At 49.0% G+C, this 23,612-nt stretch overlaps 1 protein-coding gene across 2 annotated transcripts in view; it reads right to left on the bottom strand.

Annotated features, from left to right (window-relative positions):
• The window catches only part of ST8SIA2 (ST8 alpha-N-acetyl-neuraminide alpha-2,8-sialyltransferase 2), a 68,510-nt gene that overhangs the window by 43,820 nt on the left and 1,078 nt on the right, over positions 1 to 23,612 (bottom strand). The window lies entirely within an intron of this gene.

Below are 23,612 nucleotides of genomic sequence, written 5' to 3' on the forward strand. Positions count from 1 at the left end.
CTCATCTTCAGTAAACAACCCTACCTTAATTCCATATTCTCCGTCTGACCCCAAAGCTCTTCACAAACTTCTTCAAAGACTCATCTATACTAGCTGTCTGTTTCCTCACTCCCACCCATTCCTCATCCCATTCCAATCTGGATTATGTCCTCATCACTCCATCAAAAGAGCTGTTGGGTGATCACCTTGCAATGGACGTTGTTCAGTTCTCATCCTATGCACAGCCCGTCAGCGTTCAACATGGCGTCCGCTCCCCTCTTCCTGCCTGAGAGGGGGGGCTTCATGGGCGGTTCCCGCTTCTGCAAACGCCCCCTGGAGGTTCCCTCAAGGAGACATGCTACTCGGAAGGGACATGGTGAATGATCCCAAGTGAAGGGATGCCTTAAGAGTCTTCAGAGCATCTTTAGGATTCCTTCTGGCTCAGAAAATCCATTATTTTAAATCACCGCTTCTCAACACTTTAAAACCGAGGTCCCATTTACAATGACATAAAATCCCTCCTTGATTCCTGTGTTCCCCTGGCAGAGGGTACCCCCAATTACAAATCTCTATATTTCTCTATATCCACACCCAAGATTTTGTTTGGCGTTACTTTCTATAGTGTTTCTTACAAAATGACAGCTCAAAACTTTCCAAATACAAACATTGTCAAATGTGGTTTTTTTCCCACATTACACAGCCTCCCTGTCCCCACCAAAATTTTCTCCCAAAGGTGATACCACCACCATCCCAAATGACAATCAGTGTCCCAGACACAGTCGTCTTCCTCCAACTATTAGGAATGGGGTGCAGTTTCCAAAAGATTGATTAAAAACATTAATAACTTCATTCATTAGAGTCCCGCTCTTTGCCCGCACTGTGCCAGTGGCATATTAATTTTCTTATTTCTTCCTCGGTTTTAAAAACAGGACATGCAGCTCAGAAAGGTTACATGATTTTTCCCGGGTCACACAGCAGGATTTGCATCTAAGTCTGCATGTAACCAAACCTCGGGGGCTCACAGAAAGCTGCCCCCCTGCACCCTGCCCATTATTTGCTGCATGTCAGGATTTAATATCCAAGCAGGAGGCACCAGAAAATTAAGAGAGAGCCAACATTATTCAACAAATGTTCCGAGACAGTTGGTTAGCTAATTGGGAAAATCTTCAGGTTAGGGTCTCCCCTCACATCCCACAAAGGATAAAATGTTCTTCAGCCATTCAAAGCTACATTTATGAGCGGTTTTATAGAAGAATTCCTTCACTCTTTCACTGCTCAGGTATTTAGTGCTCATCACTGGCCATCACTGGGGCTCATGCTGCACACTCAGTGCTAACCTTGGCTGTCATTTCTCTCTCCCTCTTTTTTTTTATTGTAGAAGAAATATACTACGGCAAGCCCAAACCCAAGACGTTGCCAGCCCTGAAAACTTCTCATTTGATTCTTGGCGTGTGCATGGATAAATCCGCACTCTAAAAGCGCAGCAGAGCGGGCGGCGGTTCTCTCTTGAACCTGCCTCTCCGGGGCTTGAAAGGCCTGTGCGTTAAACCTGGCTTTCTTCCCTCGCTCGCTCCACTTCTTGACAGACCCACTTTTGGAAGCAGCGTCCCTATGACCGCCAACAGCAGCCTTTTTATGAGAAAATCCCTGGAGGGCAGCGGGGTGAGGGAGGATTTTGGCGTCCCTCTTCTTCTGGGTGTTTGGCTACATGCCCACTCCCCGGCCCTGGCAGCTGCAGGGTCCCCACTCACGACAGTTCTAGATCTGTCTCTGCCCGAGTCCAGTGGAGACTGAAGGCCTGCTCCCGGAAGGATCCTGGAGTTGGAGCCCTTGCCCTCTCTGTGCCATTTCCTTCTCTGGAAAGCAGGGTTCTGATGTGGGGTTAGCATGAGAAGCAGTGGACAAATGTGGATGCTAGCTGGGAGACCCCTGCCGTCCTTCGGAACAGGATGAACCGATCTTTGCTCAGGGAGTCCAGCGAGTCCCCTCGGATCAGCTGTCCTCGGGGAAATTGCTTTTCCACAGGGCAGTGCATTAAGGGAGAAACAAGAAGCAGTGGACGTGAGGAAATGGAGAAAACCACGATTCCTGCTACCACTGCTGTCACTGATTGGGTGCTAGGGGCCTGACTAGAGGAGGACTGTCGGGAGATTAAACTTGTGCGATTCCTTTTTTCAGCAATTGAAGTGCTCAGTGAAATCTCGTGAAAGGCACAAACTCACGAGGCCGGGAGCTGGTCTGGGCCTGCCCTCAGTCCATGGGGCTGTGGGGGATTGAACTCCCACAGGGCCAGTGTGGAGACGCTGGCAGGTGAGCTATTGGGGCTCAACACCTAAGAGGGCTGAGGGAGGCCCACTCCTCTTTCCCTGGGCCCTGAGTGGTCTGACTGCGTGCTGGGCTCAGGCCCTGTTGGTTCTCTCTGCTCTGCCCATGAACCCACCAAGACCCCGAGATCTCCCTCAGGCCACAGGCTCCCTTCTCCTTCATCCAGCGGCAACACTGTCTCCTGGTTTCTTTGAATTGCCATCTCCCACTACCCCTCCTGCCTCCCTCTCAGCCTCCTTCCTCTGCCTATCCCTGAGATACTGGGGTTGCTCAGAGCTGATCCTTAGCATGGGCCACTTTGTCCAAACCCCAACTTCCATCGTCCATCCAGATGCCAGTGTCTCCCTGACACGCCTTCTGGTCATACCTCCGGCAAGGTGACTCCTCACTCCAGAATCAGGACACACTGGGTATCTCCATGCAGGCCTCACCCCTTCTGGAACTCACCATCCCTGCCCCTCTGCTCTTCCCCAGCGTTCTCTCAAGGAATGGTGCCACCACTTCGTTCATTCCAGAGTCACAAGGTGTTTACACTCCACACTCTCCCTCACCAGGCTCCCCCTCAAAGATCACCCGGCCTTTGGGTTTCACCGCCTGAGAAGGGCTGGTGTCCCTGCCCACGTCACCCTGGCTCACCCCCCATCCGCAGACAGGGCTCATCTGCCAACCTGCCCTATGGAGGACCCAGCTTAAACACAGAGTGCAATGTGTCACTCTCTCCTTTAAATGTCTCAGAGTTCCATTATAGATCCCGAAAGCTTCCAGGATAAAGTTCAAATTCTACAGCACAGCACAGAAGCTCCTTTCTGAGCTCTGAGCCGGCCCCGCCTCCTGCTCTGTGCTCATCTTCCACCTTCCATGCATCCACCTTCTGACTCCACCGAGCAATGTGCAGTTTCTGGAATGTGTCAGGCCAGTTCACAAGGTTGTGATTTTGAACACCATGCTCTCTTGCAGGAATCTTTTACTCTATTTTTCATTTACTTAATTTGAAATTTATAAAGAGATAGTCCCAGACCAAATCTGGCCCAAATATATATTTGGGGGCCTGTGTAATAATAAACTTTTTAAAAACTCATTTGCCAATATTTAAAACTCACAAAACTTGTCATTATAAAATACTCTAATTTCTGACTTCTTCTGAACAATGAAAAGATCTGGTAACATTGAACCATAGTAACTGCTGGAGTTGAAAAGGAGCTGTGTTCTTAGATTGGAGAGTATACTCTACATTTTTTCCACAGTCCAAACCACTCTCTGTTTTCTTACAATGAGCTGCTATACTTATTTATGTTACCTGCCTGGACCCTGAAGGCATCTGAATCTGAGATTTGAGGACTAATTCCTAGTCAAAAAGCAAACCACACCTCATGTTGCCTTCTCCAGGAGCTTCCCTTAGAAGTCTCTATTATGAATTGACCTCCAAACCAAAACACACACACACACATGCACACACACACAAACATACACTCATTTCTATTTGTTCCATTGGATTATAATCATTCATTTACTGGCTTCTCAGTGACAAGCTTTTTTTTTTGTTTTTATTTTTTTTTTTTTTTTTGTTTTGTTTTTTTTTAAGGCAAGGGTCATGTCTTATTCAACTTTGTTTTGACAGAGCTTAACCCAATGTCCAGCCCATGATGGTCCTACATTTTGCATCTGCAAGGCCTATGAACATCCATGAAGAGCAGGACTGGTCTTGAAGAATGGCACCTCCTGTAAGTTCTCAACCTTGTCTGCACATTAGAGCTGTTCAAAATAAGATACTCAGTCTGAACTCCAGACCAATTGCATCAATGCTCCAAGGCGAAGCAAAGGTCCAGTATTTTCTCAATGCTCCCAGGGGCCCTCATCACAGCCATGGGTGACATCCAGTGGATAGGCCAGAGAAGCTGGGTCTAGGTAGGGATCTCCGAGGGTGAAGTCAGAGAACACAGATGAAGGAGCTGCCTGGAAGCTGAAAGCAGGTGGCCTGAGGCCCAGGCACATATTTCAGGTTACCCCCTCGACTAGAGGCCGGGGTCTGTAGGTCAACCGGGGAGGCCAGAGGCAGCGTTAAGCAGAAGCACAGCCTGGCCCAGAGCCAGCAGGGCTGCTCTGGGGTCCACTGCCTGTGACGAGCCTGGGAGGCAGGATCTTGGGAGGCCTGGGACTTGGCATTCATGCTTTCTACCTCATTTGACTGTAAGCCCCTTGCAGGCAGGACCTGGGTCTGTCTTGTTCACTTAGCACAGTGCCTGCCTGCCTGGATGGCCACAGTCCAACCTTACCATACGAGTGAGTAGATGGATGGATGAACAAAAGACCTTGAGTGTGGGATATTTTGAATGTGTGTCTGGGCCCAAGGGAGGCTGAATGAATTGGAGAAGATGGTCACCAGAACTGAGTTGGTGAAGGGCTGACCAACCTCAGGCAAGGGAAGGGGCAAAAGGAAAGCTGGGACTCTGAGGCTGATGTCACCAAGGGAGGTGCCCCATGGTTGGTGATTATGGCAACATGAATGACAAGATGTAGGAAAACAGGGACAGTTGCTGAGAGTTGGCCAAAGATGTGAGTGGAGAGGTGGAGGGCGGGTGAGAATGGAAGTGGGCAGTGCGTGGTCTTATCTCCCCATTGGGGTACCTGTCAGGCATGGGCAGGCTGGGTGAAAAGAGATTGTCTTAAGGAGGTGGTTCCAGGCCCACTGGAGGAGACATTGAGGGTGAAGTTTGCCCACAGTACAACAGGGCTCCCCCAGGCACCATGATAGGGCAGAAGGGCTAAAAGAGGGTGGGGACTGGGGTGTGGTGGGCAGGGAAAGGAGTGGCGCAATTGTCAATGTTGGAAACCAGGAAGGGAGTGATGGAGAGCGTTGGCAGGTGATGTTTGTGGCTCATGGGTCCTGCAGGGAATGGACTGGAAAGGAAAATCCTAGCAGCCGTGCTCAGAGTTCCAAGTCAATGCAGGATTTTCACCTGGAATTGCTCATTCTGCAGCCTCCCAGGACGGTAGCTGGGGGCATGGCTTGGAGATCAACGGTGGAGAGGGGGCAGGTTGGAGACAGGGCAGGTGGGGTGGAGGGGCTGCTGTGGCTTGCCTCCGGGCAGGCCAGGCACCACGGCCACCACCAGGGAGGTGAGGCCAGCATCCAGCTGGAGGTGAGGAGAGGCAACAGGTTCTGTGTGCAACTGGAAATCAAACTTGCAGGCAGATTTATTTAAGTCCCATTCAGAACTCTCTTCTGGCAGCATATTCTGCTTCTACATCTTTGTACTTCTAGTTTTCTCTATTTTTCTTAGCTACAAAAACTCCAACTTTGGGCCAAAAAGCAGAAGTGTTTGTGTGATACTCAGCGAGAACCTTGGCAGGCTCAGAACAGTCTCAGGATGCTGAGATGGTGTTGGTCAGAGTGAACCAGCCCAGGAGAGGAGCCAAAACAGGCAGGGACAAGGACTCGGGGCATGGGCTTGAGGCTGATGAACTGGGTTTGAATCCTGGTCTAGCTGGGAGACTTCTGGGCAGGTTACTGGGAAGGACAAGCCAACATTTTTGAGTGTTTACTATGTCCAGTCTTTTACTAAGGGCTTTACATGTGTTATCTCATATATAATCCCTAATACAGCCAGTGAAGAGCCTATTATCTCCATATCCCCATTTTACGGAATTGGAATTTGAGGTACAAAGTGGGCTAAAGTGACTTGCCCAAAGCCGTAGAGTGGCAGAGCCAGGATTTTAACTCAGGTTTTCTGGCTCCAAAACCTCAGCTTGCAATCCCTACTTTATTGTCTCCTCCAAGTTCATGAACTCTCTCTGCATTGCAGCTTCCCTTCTGGGTTGGGGTGGGAGTTAAGTGATATAAGCAGCATGGAGGGTCTAGCCCAAAGCCCAGCACACAGAAGCCATTCGATAGATGCTGTTGTATGCGGGAGGTTGAACCAGGCAGGTGCAGAGGCCTGACCTTCAATCAGGAGGGGCTGCAGCAGGGCAAGAGGAGGAGGCTGTGGTGAGGGGCTGCATCCCCATGTAGACAGCTGCCCTGCGGCCAGACTCTGCAAAGTCCGGGTCAAAGACACCCAAAGAGCTGTTGCTCCAGGGACCGGTCAAACCCTCCCAATTTGAGGATGCTTCCTGGTAACAAATTTGCATTTTCACTTGTTTCTTTTTAGATCTTTCCTCTTGGATAATGCACCTACGATGCTTCCCAAACATCCCTCGTGTCTCTTGAGTGCCTCTGAGGTCAGTGTGGGTGCTAGGGTGAGGGGGCATGGGCTCTGGGTGCCAGGGTTAGGGCAGGCTCTAGTTTTCTCTGAATGAAACCATGTGCCCTGAGATTCAAACAGATGGAACTTCTGGGAGAACAAAGTGAGGGTGAGGGCGAGGGTGAGTCAAAGGTGCAGGGTGAGGTGTGGGGATTGCGGTCAGCTCTTCATCCCTACCAGGTCCAGCAGCCCTGGAAGACGAGCAGGAAAGTGGAGGATGTGGAGACTGCAAGGGAGGGGGGTAGTTTCTAGAGCCAGTCATCAAGGTCATGGTGCTTATTGATGAAACTGGGCATGGCACTCAGAAAACAAACAGCCAGTGGCACGGTCCTTTCCCCTATAATGTTCCAAAAATAAAAGTCCTGGAAAAGGAAATTTGGCAGTATGTTCCTTAAGATCCGGTGTGAGAGGTTGCTTTCTGGGGTTTGCTGATCGACTGGCTGATGGAATAGGAAGAGAAAGCCCTCCCCGCCTCTGAGGAGGGTACTCAGTGCCAAGTGTCTTCAGGTGTCAGCTGTGGTGTGCTGCAGGAGACCTGTGCTCTGGGGAGGATGGTGGGGGCGGGGGGCGAGGTTCTGTCCCCTGGGTTCTCCATGTGAGCATCTTGTTGGTTGCCTTGGTTCTCAGGGTGGAAACAAGCCCCCTGGCCCCGGGGCTTTAGGACATAAAGAATGACTTCACCCAACCGATACCACTGTAGTGCATAGCCTGTCGGGGTAGGTGGGTTGGTGGCATGGAGAGGATGGTGGCACCCAAGGCCAGGTTGATGCCACAATCAAGTGTCCGAACGGTGCTTTGAGGGGAACTTTGCTAGGATGGACAGAGCAGAGAATAGTCATAATCACCACCATTAATGCCTGCTGAGCACTTACTATGTGGCCCTCCTGGGGCTGAGTCCTTCCCATGGATTTTCTCCTTTCATCTGCAGCACAACCCTCAGAGGCAGGATTTTAATTACTCCCATTGTGCTTAGAGATGCTAAGCATCTTATCCAAGGTTTTAGAGCAGCGAGGAGGTGGCTGGAGACAGGATTTGAACGTGGCTCTTTCTGACAGCTTGTCTCCAAATTGGGAACGAGGTGTGAGGTGGGGATGGGGAGGTCAGAGCCTGAGCTGAGTCAAAACTGGGACTTCGTGTAACAGGAGCAAACCAAGAAGGGAAGCCAGAGAACAGGGCCAGGTGGCCTTGTACCTGGGTCACTGCACCTGACTCCTGACAGGTGCCAGAAGCATCACCTGGCCAGAACTAAGAGGACAGGGGATGAAGCCAAGTCAGGGCAAGGGGAGTGCATGCCGGGGCCCGGGGTCGCCCCATCTGACTTTCCACCTACCCCCTCATTCATGGAGGATTTCGCCCTCACACTTTGTTTCCAGCAGCTTCGAACAGGAAGTTCAGGAAGTGCAGAAGTCGGGGAGCCTGGGTTCTGCTTAAACACCCATAGGTGAGAGGTGTAAGGATGGAGGTAACAGGTAGCCCCCCAAGGGGATGTCTTAGTCACAGGCTTAGCAGCCCCCAGGACCTGGCTAATGGCTCTGGACAGTGTCCTGGCTCCACTGCTTGCTGTGTTACTGAGGGCTTCCCATCCGCGGGCTGCCCCGGAGCTGCACCTTCCTCCTGCTTCTCCTGCCACTGGATTCCTGTAGAAGATGTCAGGAAAGAAGGCTGGGGTGAAAGGGGCATAGCCTGCCCCCTGCTTGGGATTTAGAATAATCCAGAGACAAACATAATTCATTTCCTGTCAACTTCACGTGCCCAGAGTGGGCTGACAGGTGGAAGGGAGACTTAACCCTTTTCTCCAAGTCAAATCACATTCTCTTGAAAAACACCCTGGCAGGCGGAGGGCTTTCCATGGGGAACATTAGAAGTGGGAAATGCTTCGGGCAGGAATGGGGAGAGGAGACATGGAGCCCCCTACCTAGCAGAGCAATGGGAGAAAAACAGGGACCTAGCTTTTCTGTTATCCCAACAGAAATGCCTCTTTGATCCAACACCATCAAAGAATGAGGTAGTGAAAATGAACGCAGGTTTCAGTGCTATCCCAAGCTCCACCCTAACTAGCTGAGCATTCAAATCCGAGTTTCCCCACTCCATAAAATGAGCGAACTGTGAAGAGTAAAAGAGATGATGAAAACATATAAACAGCTTGGCAGATTGGATACTGTGTTTATTTTTATTGTTGTCATTATTAAATTCCTTTCTGAGAAGAGAAAGCAGGTTCTGGCCGAGTTCCTCTGCCTTCCCGTCTTTGTTTTCCAATTAACGACGTGCATATATTGAGCACCTACTGAGTGACAGGTACTGAGCTGGGCTCTGGGTCACAGCGGGGATGCAGACAGATAAAAGCTCTAGATTGAGGTTGCTTAACATCTAATGTTAGAGACAGGAAACACTCACACACACACCCATACAAAACAACCAGCACCCCAGCAAAGGAGCAGAGTCTGCCCCCACCCAGCATGGAGCTATGAAGCCAACAGGTGGGGAGCAGTGGCTGAGGGCAGGGTTCAGAGACAGGCAGTTGTAGGAGATGGCTTTTCATCAGAACCCTGAAGGATGAGGGGAGCCAGCCTTGTGAATCGCTGTGGGAGGAGAGAGGGTGGTCCAGGCAGGGGGGCCTGCAAGGGGCCGGGCCCCAGAGGCAAATCTGATGGTTTGCAGATCCTTCTTTTAAAATCCATGATGCTTCTGGACCTTCCTCTCCCCAGAGGCGGTCTCTGGGTCTTTATCCTTCCTCATCCTGGGTTGTTGGCCCCATTTTCCCCTCAAGGCTCTGGCGTCATCACAGAATAACCTCTCCTTCTCTTCTCGGCCCTCACTGGTTTCTTACCAATTTACAAATACACTCTGATTGGTGAAGTATTCCCCGCCGACCTGCTTCTCCTTCCCTTCCAAACCCCTAATCTGTTCTCACTGCCCCCTTTAATCAGGAACCTCATGTCGCCCCCACTAATCTAAGGAAAGAGGCGTCTCAGATGTCACCAGGATCCCCCTGATGACCCAGCCCAGTGGCCCTTGAGCAGAGCCCCTTCCCATGGCCCCTCCTGCTGGACACAGACCTCTCTTGCTCACCGCCTTGGTCCCTAGGTTCTCCTCACCTCTCTTCTTGTCCCCCTCTGTGACTTTTGCTATCTTGGTTTCCACTTCCAATTCTCTCAATGAGGGCAAAGACCAAGGCTTAATCCTGGGGTCTTTGCTACTTTAGGGATCTTGTCTACACTAATGGCTTCAACCACCATTTCCCCCAAATGCTTCTGATCTCCATTTCCAGCCCTGATCTCTCTAATCTTTTGTGACTTGGTCTCTGGTTGCCCACCTCCCATCTCTGGGCCTTACCTGTAAAATACAAGGGGAATGGGCAGGCTGGCCTCTCATGTCCCTAATGACTCCAATAATCAGTGAGTCAATGATTTTTAAATGCCCCCATTTCCACATAAGGTAACCCTTCCTCTTAAAATCATCCTTATTAAAACTGAACTCACCATCTAACCATAAAACACAACTTTCCCGCTGGATCCCCTATTACCACAGTGGGCTCATGGCTCTCCTGGCCACCACTGATGGTTCCCTGAGTGCTGTCATTTCTTCTCCATAACAATGACTCTCAACTCCCTCTTCCTTTCCATTTATACCACCCTACCGCAGACCCTCAGCCCTGCTGCCTTGCATGATCTGAGTGGTCTTTTGTCTTCCCAGATCTTGCCCCCTCTGAGCAACTTACCCATTGCACTGCACAGCCCTTGTTTAAAGTATTTCAAGGGTCGCTATTGTGCACAGCAGCTCTCCTTAACCTTTTGTGGATCCCTTTGAGAATCCTTTGAAATGTATGGATCTTTTGCCTAGAAAAATGCTATAATTTCAAGGGGTTCATGGATCTCCTGAAACCTATCACAGACCCTTTAAAGGTCTTTGAGAACCAGATTAAACTAAAGAAATCCCTCCAAACTCAAGTTTGAGTTTTTTAGCCCTTAGCCTGTTCCAACTCCTCTGTCCTACCTCATTTTCCTCTACCTCAAGGTATTTACTCTGCCTTTGCTCCAGCCAAGACACAGAGGTATAATAACAGCTACTTGTGGTACACTAGGACCTTCTGTGTCTTGGGTCATCTTCTTCTAAGGATCTAACAACTACCAAGTTCATTCTTTTCCCAGCTAAGTCCTTCCACTCTTCCCAGAAGTCCCACTCTAATCCTTCCTTCTCCAGGAAGTCCCTCTCTGTGTCCCCCTTCCATGGTGGGATTCCCTCTTTGAAGCTCCTAGTGGATGATTATCAGTAGAGTTAGCATGATTTTGCCATGATTTGCTTTTATCACACATCAGGGCTCACCGCTAAGGACAGGGATTGTAACTCAACTGATGCACTGCACACAAAAGACACAGAAAAAGATTTGTTGGTAATAATAAATTTTCCTGATAACCAAAGGAAGGAGGCTTCTGAAATCTCAAAATTTAGCTGTATTTGATAATAGTTTTTCTACATTTTGTTACACGTACTCACATGCTTTTACAAAGCATGGTTTATTGAGCACAATTCATGCAGAACACTCATCTTGCTGTAATATGATGATTCTCAAAGTGACTACCAAGAGATGGGGGAATAATGATGCTGTGACACCACTGCAAGTTTATCAAGAGATCACCGAGATGTGGAAGTGTCTAATGCAATGTCTGGCACATCGTCGCAGTTCAGTATATGCCAACCTGCCTTCCTCTTCCCTGGTAGAGGGCCTTTTTCCTTTTTAATGTAGAGCAGGTGATGGGGGAAAATAGATTAACACCTATTTATTGGCCTGCTCTAAAATTTCAGACTAAGAAATGTTGAACATAGCAAAAGGACTGGCTGTTTCCATCTCCATTCAACAAGGAAACTCACTGAAGGAGCTGCCAAATCGTGACATTTTAGAGCTAGAGGAGGCCTGTGGGTTCATCTAGCCTAATGTTACCTACAGATGGGGAAACTGAGGCCCACAGAGCTTCGGGGCTGCCCTGATGGTAATGATGCACCGGCAATAGAGCCACAACCCATGCCCAGATCTCCAAACTCTCACCTCAAGACATATTTCTCGGTACCCCACAAGAACTCCCCCTACCACCCCCCCAGACCAGACACTCCTTGAGCACCATATCTGTGCTCTGTTTATCACTGCATGTTGTTAGTATCTAGCACAGGGCTTGTAAACACCCACATGCATAGAGCAAAGCAGATGCATTTTGCTCAGAGAGCTTTGTGGTGGCCAACCAAAGAACAAGGCAACTGTCACAGAAGCCAGGAACCAGGAGCCATCCTGAAGCCAGCAAGCTTTTCTCTGGGGTTTCTTGTAAGGCTGCCACTTCTGCATCCAATCAGGGACAGACTGGCCCATGGCACAGGGTTCATACTGGTTGAGCTGAAATGCTAGATTGGAGAAAGAGTCATTGAATATCTGCTGGGTGCAAGATATCAGGCACTCAGAGGTGAACAGGACTGAAATGGATCCTATGCTCATGGAGAATCATCCAGCAGAAGATGGAAACAATGAGAACCCAAGTTAAATGTGCCACCACCCAGTCCAGGCAGGACAGCCCTCTCCAGAGGCCAATCTCTGTCTATTTGCAAGAAAGAAAATAAAGACAATGCTGTGCAATGGGACTCGGACGAAGACAGCAAATCCAAAAGTCAACATATTTTGCTTTATTTTATCTCAATTGATCTCAACTCCCAAATGTTCGAGCTTCAAAAGGTAAGATTAGGTACCATTAAGCCGGCCAGACCAGCATCGATTTAAAACCCTCCTTGATGCTGGAGGATTGAGGAGGTTGCAGACCCTCATTCAGCTCTTTGTTATCAGCTTGATCTCAGCCTGCCAGGAGCCAGCTCTCCTGATTCCCAATTCGCATCGTATCCCTCCATCGTCTGGCTTCTCAGCAAGAGGCCACGGAGCTTGTATAGAACCGTGACTTTACCCTGTGAGGAATACTTAAATTGTGGGCTAGCCTTTCTTCATGAGATTAGGAAAAAGGAAAGCAGTCATCATCTATAAATAAGGATTTTAAATCAGACTGTAGATTTCAAATCAGGCACTTTTTTTTCAGTCCTTTGGTCATAGAGAGAAATAATGTAAATGAGGCCCAAACTTAGGTGATCCCAAATCAATGAACTATCTCCTTCCGCTGCCCTCCCTTCTTTCAGTCCTTCCTTCTCCAATTGAGCCCCTCCTCTCTGCCAGGCACAGTGGGAGGGGCTGGAAATACAGCCTGGCAGGTGTCTGATGTGGCTCCAGCCCTGGGAGAACTACATTCTACCAGGCAAGGAAGACACCACAGTGGAATTATGCAGCACAGAGAGCAAGGAGCACCCTAGGGGATGCAAGTCGGGGCTTCAATCTAGTGGTGTTGAGAAGTGGTGTTTCCTCTTGGGCCTATAAGTTAAGTGTTTCTATATCGACCCAAATCATCTCCTTTTCCCCTGGAGGGACCATCCTGTCTTGGAAGAGTGTGGGCGCAAACCTTTAGAACCATCCACAAGATTATTTCATTTGGAGGCTTCTTTTTTTTCTGAGTGCTGGGCAATCTCCAAGATATAAGAGACAAATCATTTCTGTAACAACCTACCTTTGTTGAGGGTTATCTCACTCACTCTCTATAGAAGTTTTGCAAAGAATGTCAAGAATTTGCCACCACAGGGGCTAGATAATAGCCATGGGGAAGGAGGAAGGCTGGCATGTCACCGCACAAGTGTCAGTCATTCCGGGTCTACCTTCATGTGTTTTGCTAACAACATTATTGGCTTAATATTTTTCTTTAAATTGACTCACTTAAAAAGGAAATGAATTTATCATTAAAGGACTCTTTATATCACTACCATAAATAGATCACCAATATCCCTTGCCCTAAATAGAAGGTAATGGCAAACAATAAACACAATTAAATTCTTCACTTTCAGCCTACCTGGAGGCTGCTTATCTGGAAGAGCAGATTGGTTCTGAAAAAAATCCTCTATACTGGCCTTTAATTGCCCCAGAGGCCTCTCCACTCAGTTCCTCCCCTTTTTATAACTAAGAGCTGAGTTTGGAATTAGACTGTAAGCAGGGCAGGTCACCAAATCTCAGTCAGGAACCCCAAGAACTCTAGGGAGCTGTTACTGCACGTGCCAACTGTGAAGTGCTGTCATTTGCTGCGTGAATGATCACATCGCAGCCCAGCTCAAGAGGGGGCTTTGAATGACATGGCCAAGGAGTGCTTTGCTGATCAGCTTCTCCAGAACTTTCTTTCAGTCAAGTGTCAAGGTTGTTTCTGGAACAGACACACTGTAGGCTCCTTAGTAAATCAGTTCAATCCTTGGTTAAGATTTTTCCTTGCCCCACCTCCTGCCTTAGGCCTTATCTGGGAGAGGGACAAAGGGAGAATTAGGTCAATCCATGTGGCTAACACTGGGCACAGGAAAAACTAGCCAGATAGACGTTGATAAAATCCAACTCCTTTTTCTACCTGTGTTAACCAAGCAGTTACTTAACCAAAGTCTCAGTTTACTGGTCCATAAAATGGGTTTGCATACAACGAGCACGTGAAATAATGCACGACAAGCTCCCAGGGCACACAAAGTCATCCAAAAAGTGGCTGCAATCATAATTATTATTCATTTTTCTGATATCTACTGAGGGCCATTCTAGGCCAACTTCCACGGGCAACAGAGCTACTTGGAAAAGTTCCACCTGGATTCATGGCCCAGCCGCTCACTCTCTCGGGCTCAGCCTCTGCAGAAGACAGGGAAACCAATTATTCCCGCTTGCAGAGTGTGCATACAAATTACCTGGGGCCTAGTTAAAAAATGCAGAATCAGCAGGTCTGGATCTGGGTGGGGCCTAGGTTTCTGCATTTCTAACAACCCCCCAGATGATATCTATGTTGCTGTTCTGAGGAACACACTCTGAGTGACCAGGTTCAGTGGTTCTCTAAGTGTGGTCCCCGGACGAGAAGGATCAGCATCACTCAGAACTTGTTAGAAGCCCAAATTCTAATCAGAAGCTCAGGGAGGGGGCCAGCACTCTGTGTTTTAATAAACCCTCCGGAGGATTCTGGTGCAGCTCAAATTTGATACCCATTGCTTTGGCACTGCTTGGCCCCTGGAATCTGTATTACTTCCCGTTCTTGTTGTCTTGTGGGAATTGCATGGTTTGGGCATAAAAGGGAATAGACAGCTGTAAACCAGCTCTTCCCAGCCCAGTGGGAACCAAATCTCCAAGCATCATCATTTTGGGTCTAACTTCTCTTTTCAGGTTCTCCTGGGAGCCCAAATCACTGGACAAAGGCTACTCCCTGCAGGTGACAGAAAGGGGAGTACATTGGGGGGCAGCACTGGGAGGGTGGGGTGCCTTGGCCCTGCCTTCCCCGAGGTTCCGGCTTTCAGGAGACCTTGTGGGGCCCTCCGCTGAATTTAGACTAGCAGGCAGGCAGGCCAACAAGCGTTTAGTGAGTGGCCCCCCAAAAAGCATGTATTTGCACTTTCCACAATCCTGAGACCTCGTCATTGGGTATGTAGACCACCTCCAGTGAATATATCTGGACATACGTGTAACAAAGCAACGGTTGCTATTTTTCTAATTCTGGATCTATGTCCCTTTCTCTTTTTCACCCTCCACTTCTTCCCTACCATGCTTTTTTGACACTATATTATTTTTTATATTAAAGAATATGCACACTTTAGTTGCTTTGTTAAAACCAGGATTGTGTTCTTAAAATCCATCATGTATTAAGCACCTGCCAGGCACTTTCATGGCTGCTTTGGTTTGTGTTTTATCGAATTCTCAGAATACTGTGAACTGGATATTACGGAACCCCACTTACAGATTACGAAGCTGAGGCTCAGAGAGGTGAGGTCACTGGCCCATGGTCACACAGGTTGTAAGTAGATACAAGGGCCTCAACCCTCCAATTCTATCTCTGCAATCATCACCTGCTCCCAAAGGGTGGCTGAGGCTTAAGCCGTGAGTACAGCTCTTGGAGAGGACTTGGCAGCTTTCTAGATGGGAGTAAAGAGAGGCCTTGGCCTGGTAGGTGGGAGAGATTTATGATGAAGATCTAAGTGAGCCATTCTGACACTTTGCTGGAGGTTAGAGCTCTGGTGGACAGCACTGGCAGGGCTGGGGTCATGGAGGCTTGGCTGGATCTGCTACTGAAGCTGGGCATTCAGTGGGTCTTGGGGAGCCATTTATCAGCAGGCTGGTGCCTGCACATACAGCCCGTGTGAGCAGCCCCCTGCCCAGGCCAGGACAGACACACGGTCAGGAGTTTTCCTTTTGCCCTTCTCTTTGCTTCTTCCAGGAACTAAACATTTTGATTACAACACATCACTCAGAGTCCATTTAAAGTCAATACCCGAATCTCGGGAACCTCAGAGGTGCAGTAGAAGGGGCTCTGCTGCGTAACGGAGAAGAGCATACAAAAGTCACCCACCCTATCAGTTCACCAATTCGTTTTCCCCAGACATCTTATGCCTCCTCCTTTCATTATTTAAACTATGCCGGCACTTATCAAGACAGATGTAAATTAACACTGGGTATTGCTCCTCTGAGCCTGGCCGATATTCTTGTTGTCGATATCAGAGATGGGAAACCTAATAGCAAGTGCTCACACCTCACCGGCAGACGCCAGCTGTTGTCTGTCCTTCCTTGACACCCTGCTGAAAGGATGCTCCCCAGGAGGATGGCTGTCCTGGTGCGTGGGAGGCTCATCGGAAGGAGTAGGAGGATGTGCAATGAGTCTTGTCTATACTCTCAAATGTTTCCATCATCCCTTTACAAAGTCCCCATGGGATACAGAACATGGGGTAGAATGTAAGAGGCCCGGGGTGGGAGGGGGGAGGCACAGGAAGGGCCAGGAAATGTCAGTACCAAAAAAATAGCTAAGAGCAGCATGGACCGGGGACTCCAGCAAGCCCAGTTGGAATCCCAGCTCCTCACTGAAAAGCTGTGTGACCTTAGGCAAGTATCAGAACCCTTCTGAGCCTCCCTTTCCTCATCTGCAAAAATGGGTACACAGGGTGGCTGTGGGAATGAAACGGGATGCCCTGTATGAAAGCTCTCAGCACAGGGGCTGGCACAGAGGAAGCCCCTAGAAAATGGGGCTTCGTGGGCTGGTGCTACTTCCCTGCATAGAGTCAGGCTCCTTCCGGGGCAAGGCTCCATCCTGCCTGGGGAAGTGCTTCCCACCGCCCCCAGCCCTCCTAGTCCTTTCCCAGAAGAAAATTCCTCCAGGCTTTAATCATTTGTGTTGTTTCTCTCCTCCCTCAGTGTGTACATCTCTTTTTCCCTGGTAATGAGATGGTCGAACAAATACAGTGCCTCAGGGCCATGCTGGTGAGAGGCTCAGTGGGTGGGGGCAGCGAGGCGGCTGGAGGAGGGAGAGAGAGGAGGGAGATGCAGAACCAGCGATGGTCTCCCCTCCCCTCATCTGCAACAAGGTGTTTCGGAGCTGGCAACCCAACATTGTCTCCATCTTTTCGGCTGCCACATCCCATTAGTGCCTCGGCTCTCCCATGCTGTCCCCCAAGTTCTCTCTCTCCATTGCTGTTTTGCAGGCTGCTTTTCCCACAGACCTTTGTGTCTCCAAGGTTTACCCCTCGGAAATACCAGCACTGCATATTTTTCCAACTGGGTCTTGTTTAGTACATCCTTTTTGGACAGTTCTCCTTGTGTGCTGGAGCCAAACAGCCTGGTTTCCAATCCGGCTCTGCAACTTTGGACTTTGGCCAATTTATTTAGCCACTCTGTGCCTCAGTCTCCTTATCTATAAAATGGGGATAATGAAAACGCAGACCTCACAGCCTCGTTGGAAGAACTGCTAGCATCAACCCAGCTAAAGTGCTTAGAATATTGTTTGCTGTACAGTGGACAAAAACAAACAAACAAACAAAAAAAACAAAAACAAAAACCAAAAAAACAAAACCAATTACTTGTCATTGTTATTCCCTGCAGGCATCAGCCGCCGTGGGGAAAAACGTGTGAGGAGTTAGGCCATGTTTCCCAAACTGATGCCCTCATTTTATCTTGAGATCCCAGATCCTAGAGTATTGGATTTCAGGGATCAGTAACAGTTCCCAAAAACTGGAGTTGGGAAGCCATAAAGTCACTAACTTATCTGGCCAAGAAAGAGCATTATACCTACCGTCTACCATCACACTCTTTCACAAAAGAAAGGGCATTTTATCTCCTCCAAAGAGAAAAAGAACATTATCTCGGGATACAGAAAAGTTCTCAGGAAATGACAGTTGACCACTCGGAACTGACATAATTGTCACGGCCACACTGGGATTTGTTTTTAATTTCTGTTTCTATTTGGATGACCCCCATCTGTGGACCAGCACTAGGATTCATCCCTTCAACCTGTAGCCATGGATAAAGAGGCAAGAGCGGGGGGAGGGCCTGTCACCCCAAACCTCAAAGAGGACCAGGGAGCAGAGCTGGGTGCTTCTGTATTCCTCGAATAACAGCAAAAACTTTTTGTTTGGGAAACTCCCTGGCAGACTAGAGGGCTTGATTCTTGCAATGCAGTTTCAAAACTCACACCCACACCCACACAGTGTGGGGGGACCCCAGATTTCCAGGAGTAGCCAATCAGGATTCTGAGCTGCTTAGAAGCGCTAGAGAACCCACGGCACTTCCGCTCCCTGCTGTGTGTGACATGGAAAGACATGCGCCTCTCCTGTTGGAGCGTTTCCCTCCGTGCCACTGCGAAGCCTGTGACAGCTGAAGCTGAGAAAACCCTGGGACAAACAGGTCCCGTCAGGACACGGGCGTCTTCCCAGCCGAGTGACAAATTGCAGGCAACTGGGGAGAATTTAAAACCAGCCCGGCTGCCACCCAGGAGAGTGACTAATCTCGACCCTTAAGGAGATTCTCAGCACCTGAGAGATGGCAAGCAAGCCCCAGACCGGCAGGCAGCCACAGAGGATGGACCCCTGGGTGCAGATGGCCCGTGAGGGCCTCCCCGGGGTGGCTCTGGTGGAAAGGAGCATGCCCCCATCCTCCGGGGGAAGATAGAATGGCCCCCAACTCACTCAGCTGCTGGCTGCCACGTCCGTGCATCTTTCCATCTGTCTAACTCACTTTGCTTAAGACAGCTAGGAGCTAGGAGGCCCCTCAGCATCCCTAGGACAGACACAGCTGTCACAGGTCTTGACTGCTCCATTCCTAGTTTGACCAGCACTTAAAAATAATGATGCCACTTCAAAAGTGTTTAAAAAAGGAAATTTGTGCAATGACACACGCTGTATCGACCCTGCATTTCTTACTTCTCAATTGTTCAAACACACAGCTTCTAGCATCCTTTCTGGTGACCAGCCCTGGGGGGATGAAACAGCTGGCCCCAAGTTCCTGGTCTGCTCTCAACACTAGCATGGAAGCCCTTACTGTGATAAAGATGGGCAGCACCGACTCTTCCCCTCCAGGCAGAAGGGACGGTGGTGGGGGGAAGATGCAGTGGTGCTGCTGGCTGTGGCAGGGCTAGAAAGGACCATCTGGAGAATCAGGAACTGGGCAGAGGCTGGGAGCCCTGGGCTCTGCATCTTGACTTTTTAATCTGAATTGGCAGTGGGCAAAGATGCCACTGGATCCTTCCTCTTTTGCACACCCGAAAGGGGCTTGCATTTCCATTCTGAGATGATGACTAATGTCACAGCCAGACTGTACCCTTCTATGTTGGCTATTTGGGAAGACTAATGGGCTTTTCTGATCAAGTGAGTGTGTTTAATTGTTATTAGTTTAGAACATACCTTTTGCCATGACCTAGGCCCAGTTTGCTCACTCAATAAATATTTTATGGATTTCAAATACTAAGCCATATATTTAGCACAGGGGCCGGGGGTAAGGGATAAATAAAGCATGATTATTGAATCCATCTCCACAGGATGCTGGCATAAGGGATATTAAGAGTGTACCCAGGATAGGTAACTAACCCAGACCGTCATAGGAGGGGAAGGCTTTGCTCTCTATCCTTAAAGAAGGAGACAGTGTGGCTGGGGAAGGCAGGACAGTGGGCAGAAAGGATAATGTATATAAGAAGGGTGTTCCAGGCAGGAGGAACAGCATGTGCAAAGGCACAGAGGCATGAAATCATGGTGCACTCAGAAGGACCTGCAAGCAATTCAAACATCTGGAGCCCAGGGAAGCTGGAGAGGGAGGCAGGGGCCAGCTGATGTATTGCCTGGTACGCTGTGGTGAAAGCAATGGCGAGCCTTTACAGAACTCCACTGTCTCTGAGAAATATTTATAATTTGTAATTTACAACATTCCCAATTTGTAAAACCAAAACAATTTTAAAACCTAGCAACCCTGCTTTCCAAGGGGGAAAGAGGCCCCGAGTGGTGGAATTGGTTTCTAAGATGAAAATCTATTTACAATTTAAATTTGATGCTAGGCAACAAGGACTTGGAGCAAGTGAGTTAAAACCAGACCTTCTTTCTCGCCCATTTTGTCCTTCCAACCGGGTTCAAACTTGGGTGGAGTACACCAGGACTGGGGAAGAGAATGGGCTTTTTCCAAAAAAGTTGCATCAACTGGAGCAAATGTGTACCCTTTATGGAGTGCCTGGACTGACTGCACAAGGTAGTTTTATTTCACTTCCACCTGCACTCATCCCCAACGAGTGCAGTTGATGATCTGGGTTCTGCTCTACTTTGTTACTTTTCCATGCCTGGCCTGATGCAGCAGCATCACTGGCCACAGTGAACTGGGCGGCATCAGTTCTGACTGGTCTGGGGTGCTCAGTGCCCTGGCAATGTAAGCTTCTCTGGCGAGTCAGGGGTTAATGCCATTCTGCCCTCCAGCACCATGTTGAACTTGGTTGCACCAGAGGAACATTTTGAGGAGACAAGCCCCAAAGTCCTTCTGTAGAGTCTTCATCGTTCACTTTCTTTTTCTGAAAACACAAAGGCCGGACCATGCTCTTAGATAAGCAGATAAGGAGAACCCTGAGCCCTTGGAAGAACCCTGGGGAATGAGTTAGAAAGGCTCGTCCTAGACCTCTCCCCTAACATGAGCACTGGGGGGGAATAATCCAGAAGACATGGGCTTTGGCTTCCCGCAGAGCTAAAGTCAAGCACCCGCTTTATTACTAGCATGTCATATTACCTCTCTGAGCCTCAGTTTCCTCATAGATAAAACGGAGCTTAGAAGGTTTGGTGAGGGTTCCATGAACAAGTGCTTTAAAGCAGTTCGCACACTGCCTAGCACACAGAGCTCACCAAAAAAGCAAAGGGTTGCCACAAGGATGAAATGTGTTGAGGTCTATAAAGCATTTAGAATAGTTCCTGGCTTGTAAAAAGTGCTCAATAAATGCCAACCGTCATCATCCTTTACATCATCTTCATGATTACTACTGTTATTACTAGTTGCTCATCTCCCCTTTTAACTGAAGTTCTGTAACTCCTTTATGATTAGAGGAGCTGATTTGGAGGTTAGGGCATTGGGTTACAAATGAGGAATTTCACATACTCTCATCCTGTCCTTAACCAGCTGCATGTGGCTTTGGATAAGTGACGCTGCTTCTCAGGTTCAAAATGCCCTAATTTGTACAAAGAGGAGGTGCGTCTGTGGTCCATTCCTGTCCCAAGGTTCTATGAGTCTCAGCCTTCCCCAAGGATGGCGTGTGTGCCATCAATGGGCCAGACCCTGGAAGGATATTCAATCCAATGGATATTTATTGAATGCTCTGTGTGCCAGGTTCTGGGGGCACTGTGGTGAGCAAGGCAGCCATACCCCTTGAAGTCCCCCTCATGGAAGTTACAGCCAAGACCAAAGCCCAGGGGACGACCAGAAGATTTCAATTTACAACTTGGTCCAAACGACTCTCAAACTTGGAAGAGCAGTATGAGTGGATCAGGGGTTAGGTTTTATCAGAAGACCCATCCAATCTCTGCTTCAGAATTTGAATTCACTCCTTGGAAACTGGGCAGGGCTCTTTGGGTCCTTTGCAGGGAACGCACCTTTGCCCATTTCCTTTTCCCAGCCAGCCCCAGGGAGGTGCTTTGGAGAACGAGCACTTTAGAAATAGAACTTTGAAAATAATCACTTAAGAGGAGAAGAGACATGTCTCTCAGAAAAAGCCCTTTGATGAAGACCTTGGACCTTGCAAACACGTTGTTATGATTCCTCAGGTAGGACAGGACCTCTGACACCACCACATCAAGACCTTATGTTATAAAAAAAGGGAGTTGAGTGCTTCAGGAAAGCGAATCTCAGTTTTGCTCCTCCAGAGAGTACATGCGTAATTCTCTGTCCTCTTACACTTTTCATTCCTTAATCTCTGAAAAAGTACCCCAAAATGAAGTTCTGTCCTTCCTTCTTTCCTTCCTTCCTTATTAACAGATCAGGGGTCCCCAGTGAATTGTCTTCCAGAAGCAGCTATCTTTTTACAGGACCGTTGTTTTCTTCCAGGGACTGACACTGGAGCAGAATATGCAGGCTGAGATCAAATTGGGGAAGAGTGAGCAAGGATGGTGTAGTAGCACAACAGCTGTCAGCCTGATTCGAGGCTTCTGGGGAAGGTATATGATGAGAAAGAAAAAGCCCTGCTTCTGTCCCACCTCACTGGCCACTGTGCCAAGACACTTATCCCAGTTAATAAGCCCAGCTGCTCACAGTTGGGGTGGTTCCATGGATTAAGTAAACGATGGTGCTTTGAAATCTCACTTGTAAATTGATACAAGGGGCTGTTGATAAACAAACACGGCAAACCCCAGACATGCCTCTGTTCCTCTTGATTAAACATGAGTGGTGTAGATTGTGGGTGGGACTGGAATGCTAGTCCAGGGATGCCCCATCAGGCGTGGGTCATGACTGGTCAAGGCAGGGGTCAACATGAAGATGTGGGGTACCAGAGAAGTGGAAGGACCCACAGAAGATTTAACCTGTTTGGCAATTTTTCCCAGGGTCAACCCAGCCAGGAGCAGAATAAAAGGAAGTAGGAGCCCCACCCCCACTCGCAATAAAACAGGTCCCAGGGGACACACCCATAGCAGAAGAGCCCTGGGTTTTAAATATAGATGTAAATGTCCTTCTTAGCTCAGGCTTTGGTGCGTATTCTTAGACATCCTATTGGAAGAACTCAATGTGGGGAGTGGAAGCTTTACAATGCATTTGGCAGGAAGGGGCAGCATTATGTGCAAAGCGATTTCCTGATTGCATTTTAACTTAAAAGTCCCTGGCGTGTAGAAGGTAGTCAGTAAAAGTTCAGTGAATGGATGAAGAAGGGAAGCATAAACGAGCATGGCACATCTTGTTTTTTACAGAACAATGGGCAGCTGTTGATCCTTCCTTACCACATTGGCAAAGGTCAACAAGTGGTCTGGGCCAGGCAGAGCCCACATCTGGGAGAAGAGATGGGGGAGCAGAGAGGGAGGTCCTCTCCACTGCGTACTCCATCACCCCAAGACTTGCCTTGCCCGATTTCCTTTCCCATCCACGTTTTAGATGCAAACAGCTACAGAAAGCAGAGTGTTTCTTCATCTCCGCGTGGGAGCTGGTGGCACGTCGTGTATTAACTGAACAGCATTTGGGAAACTTTTCGGAGCTCTTGGGGAAACCAAGTTCCTAAGGATAGGGAGAGGATGGCGGCAGAGAGAGAGGTTCTTGAAGGGCAGAGGAGTTCAGAGAAGGAATTCTAGGGTTGTAGAGACGGTCGGGGAGAGGAGAGAGCAAGAAGTGGCACCTGCCCCAGGTTTGGGTCCTTAGTACCCCGACATCCTGGACCCAGGACTGGCACCTCCCTTTTGAGAGTTGCCAGCCGTCAACTCGCGTTAGTAATGGAGTAACACATGGGACTGACGAAGGGGCTCTGGCACCGCACTAGCCCCATTGCAGAAGGGAGATTCCGCACTCTTCGTACCCACATTCTCCCTGCCTAGGCCAGGAAGCGCTCCTCTGAGCAACTCAGAACCCAGCTGCCATCCCACCCGCCCACCGCCCTCTCGCTGCTCTTTGTCGAGCCACAGCGGAGAGGGGCTGGGCCGGGCGGGACAGAGAGGCAGCTGCCAGGCCAGGCGCGAGGCTGGGCCTCCAAGACCCACGGCGGGTGCGTCCCGCGCAGCAAGTGCGCC

Source organism: Choloepus didactylus, chromosome 4 (assembly GCF_015220235.1).
Source record: "Choloepus didactylus isolate mChoDid1 chromosome 4, mChoDid1.pri, whole genome shotgun sequence".
Taxonomy (NCBI): Eukaryota; Metazoa; Chordata; class Mammalia; order Pilosa; family Megalonychidae; genus Choloepus; species Choloepus didactylus.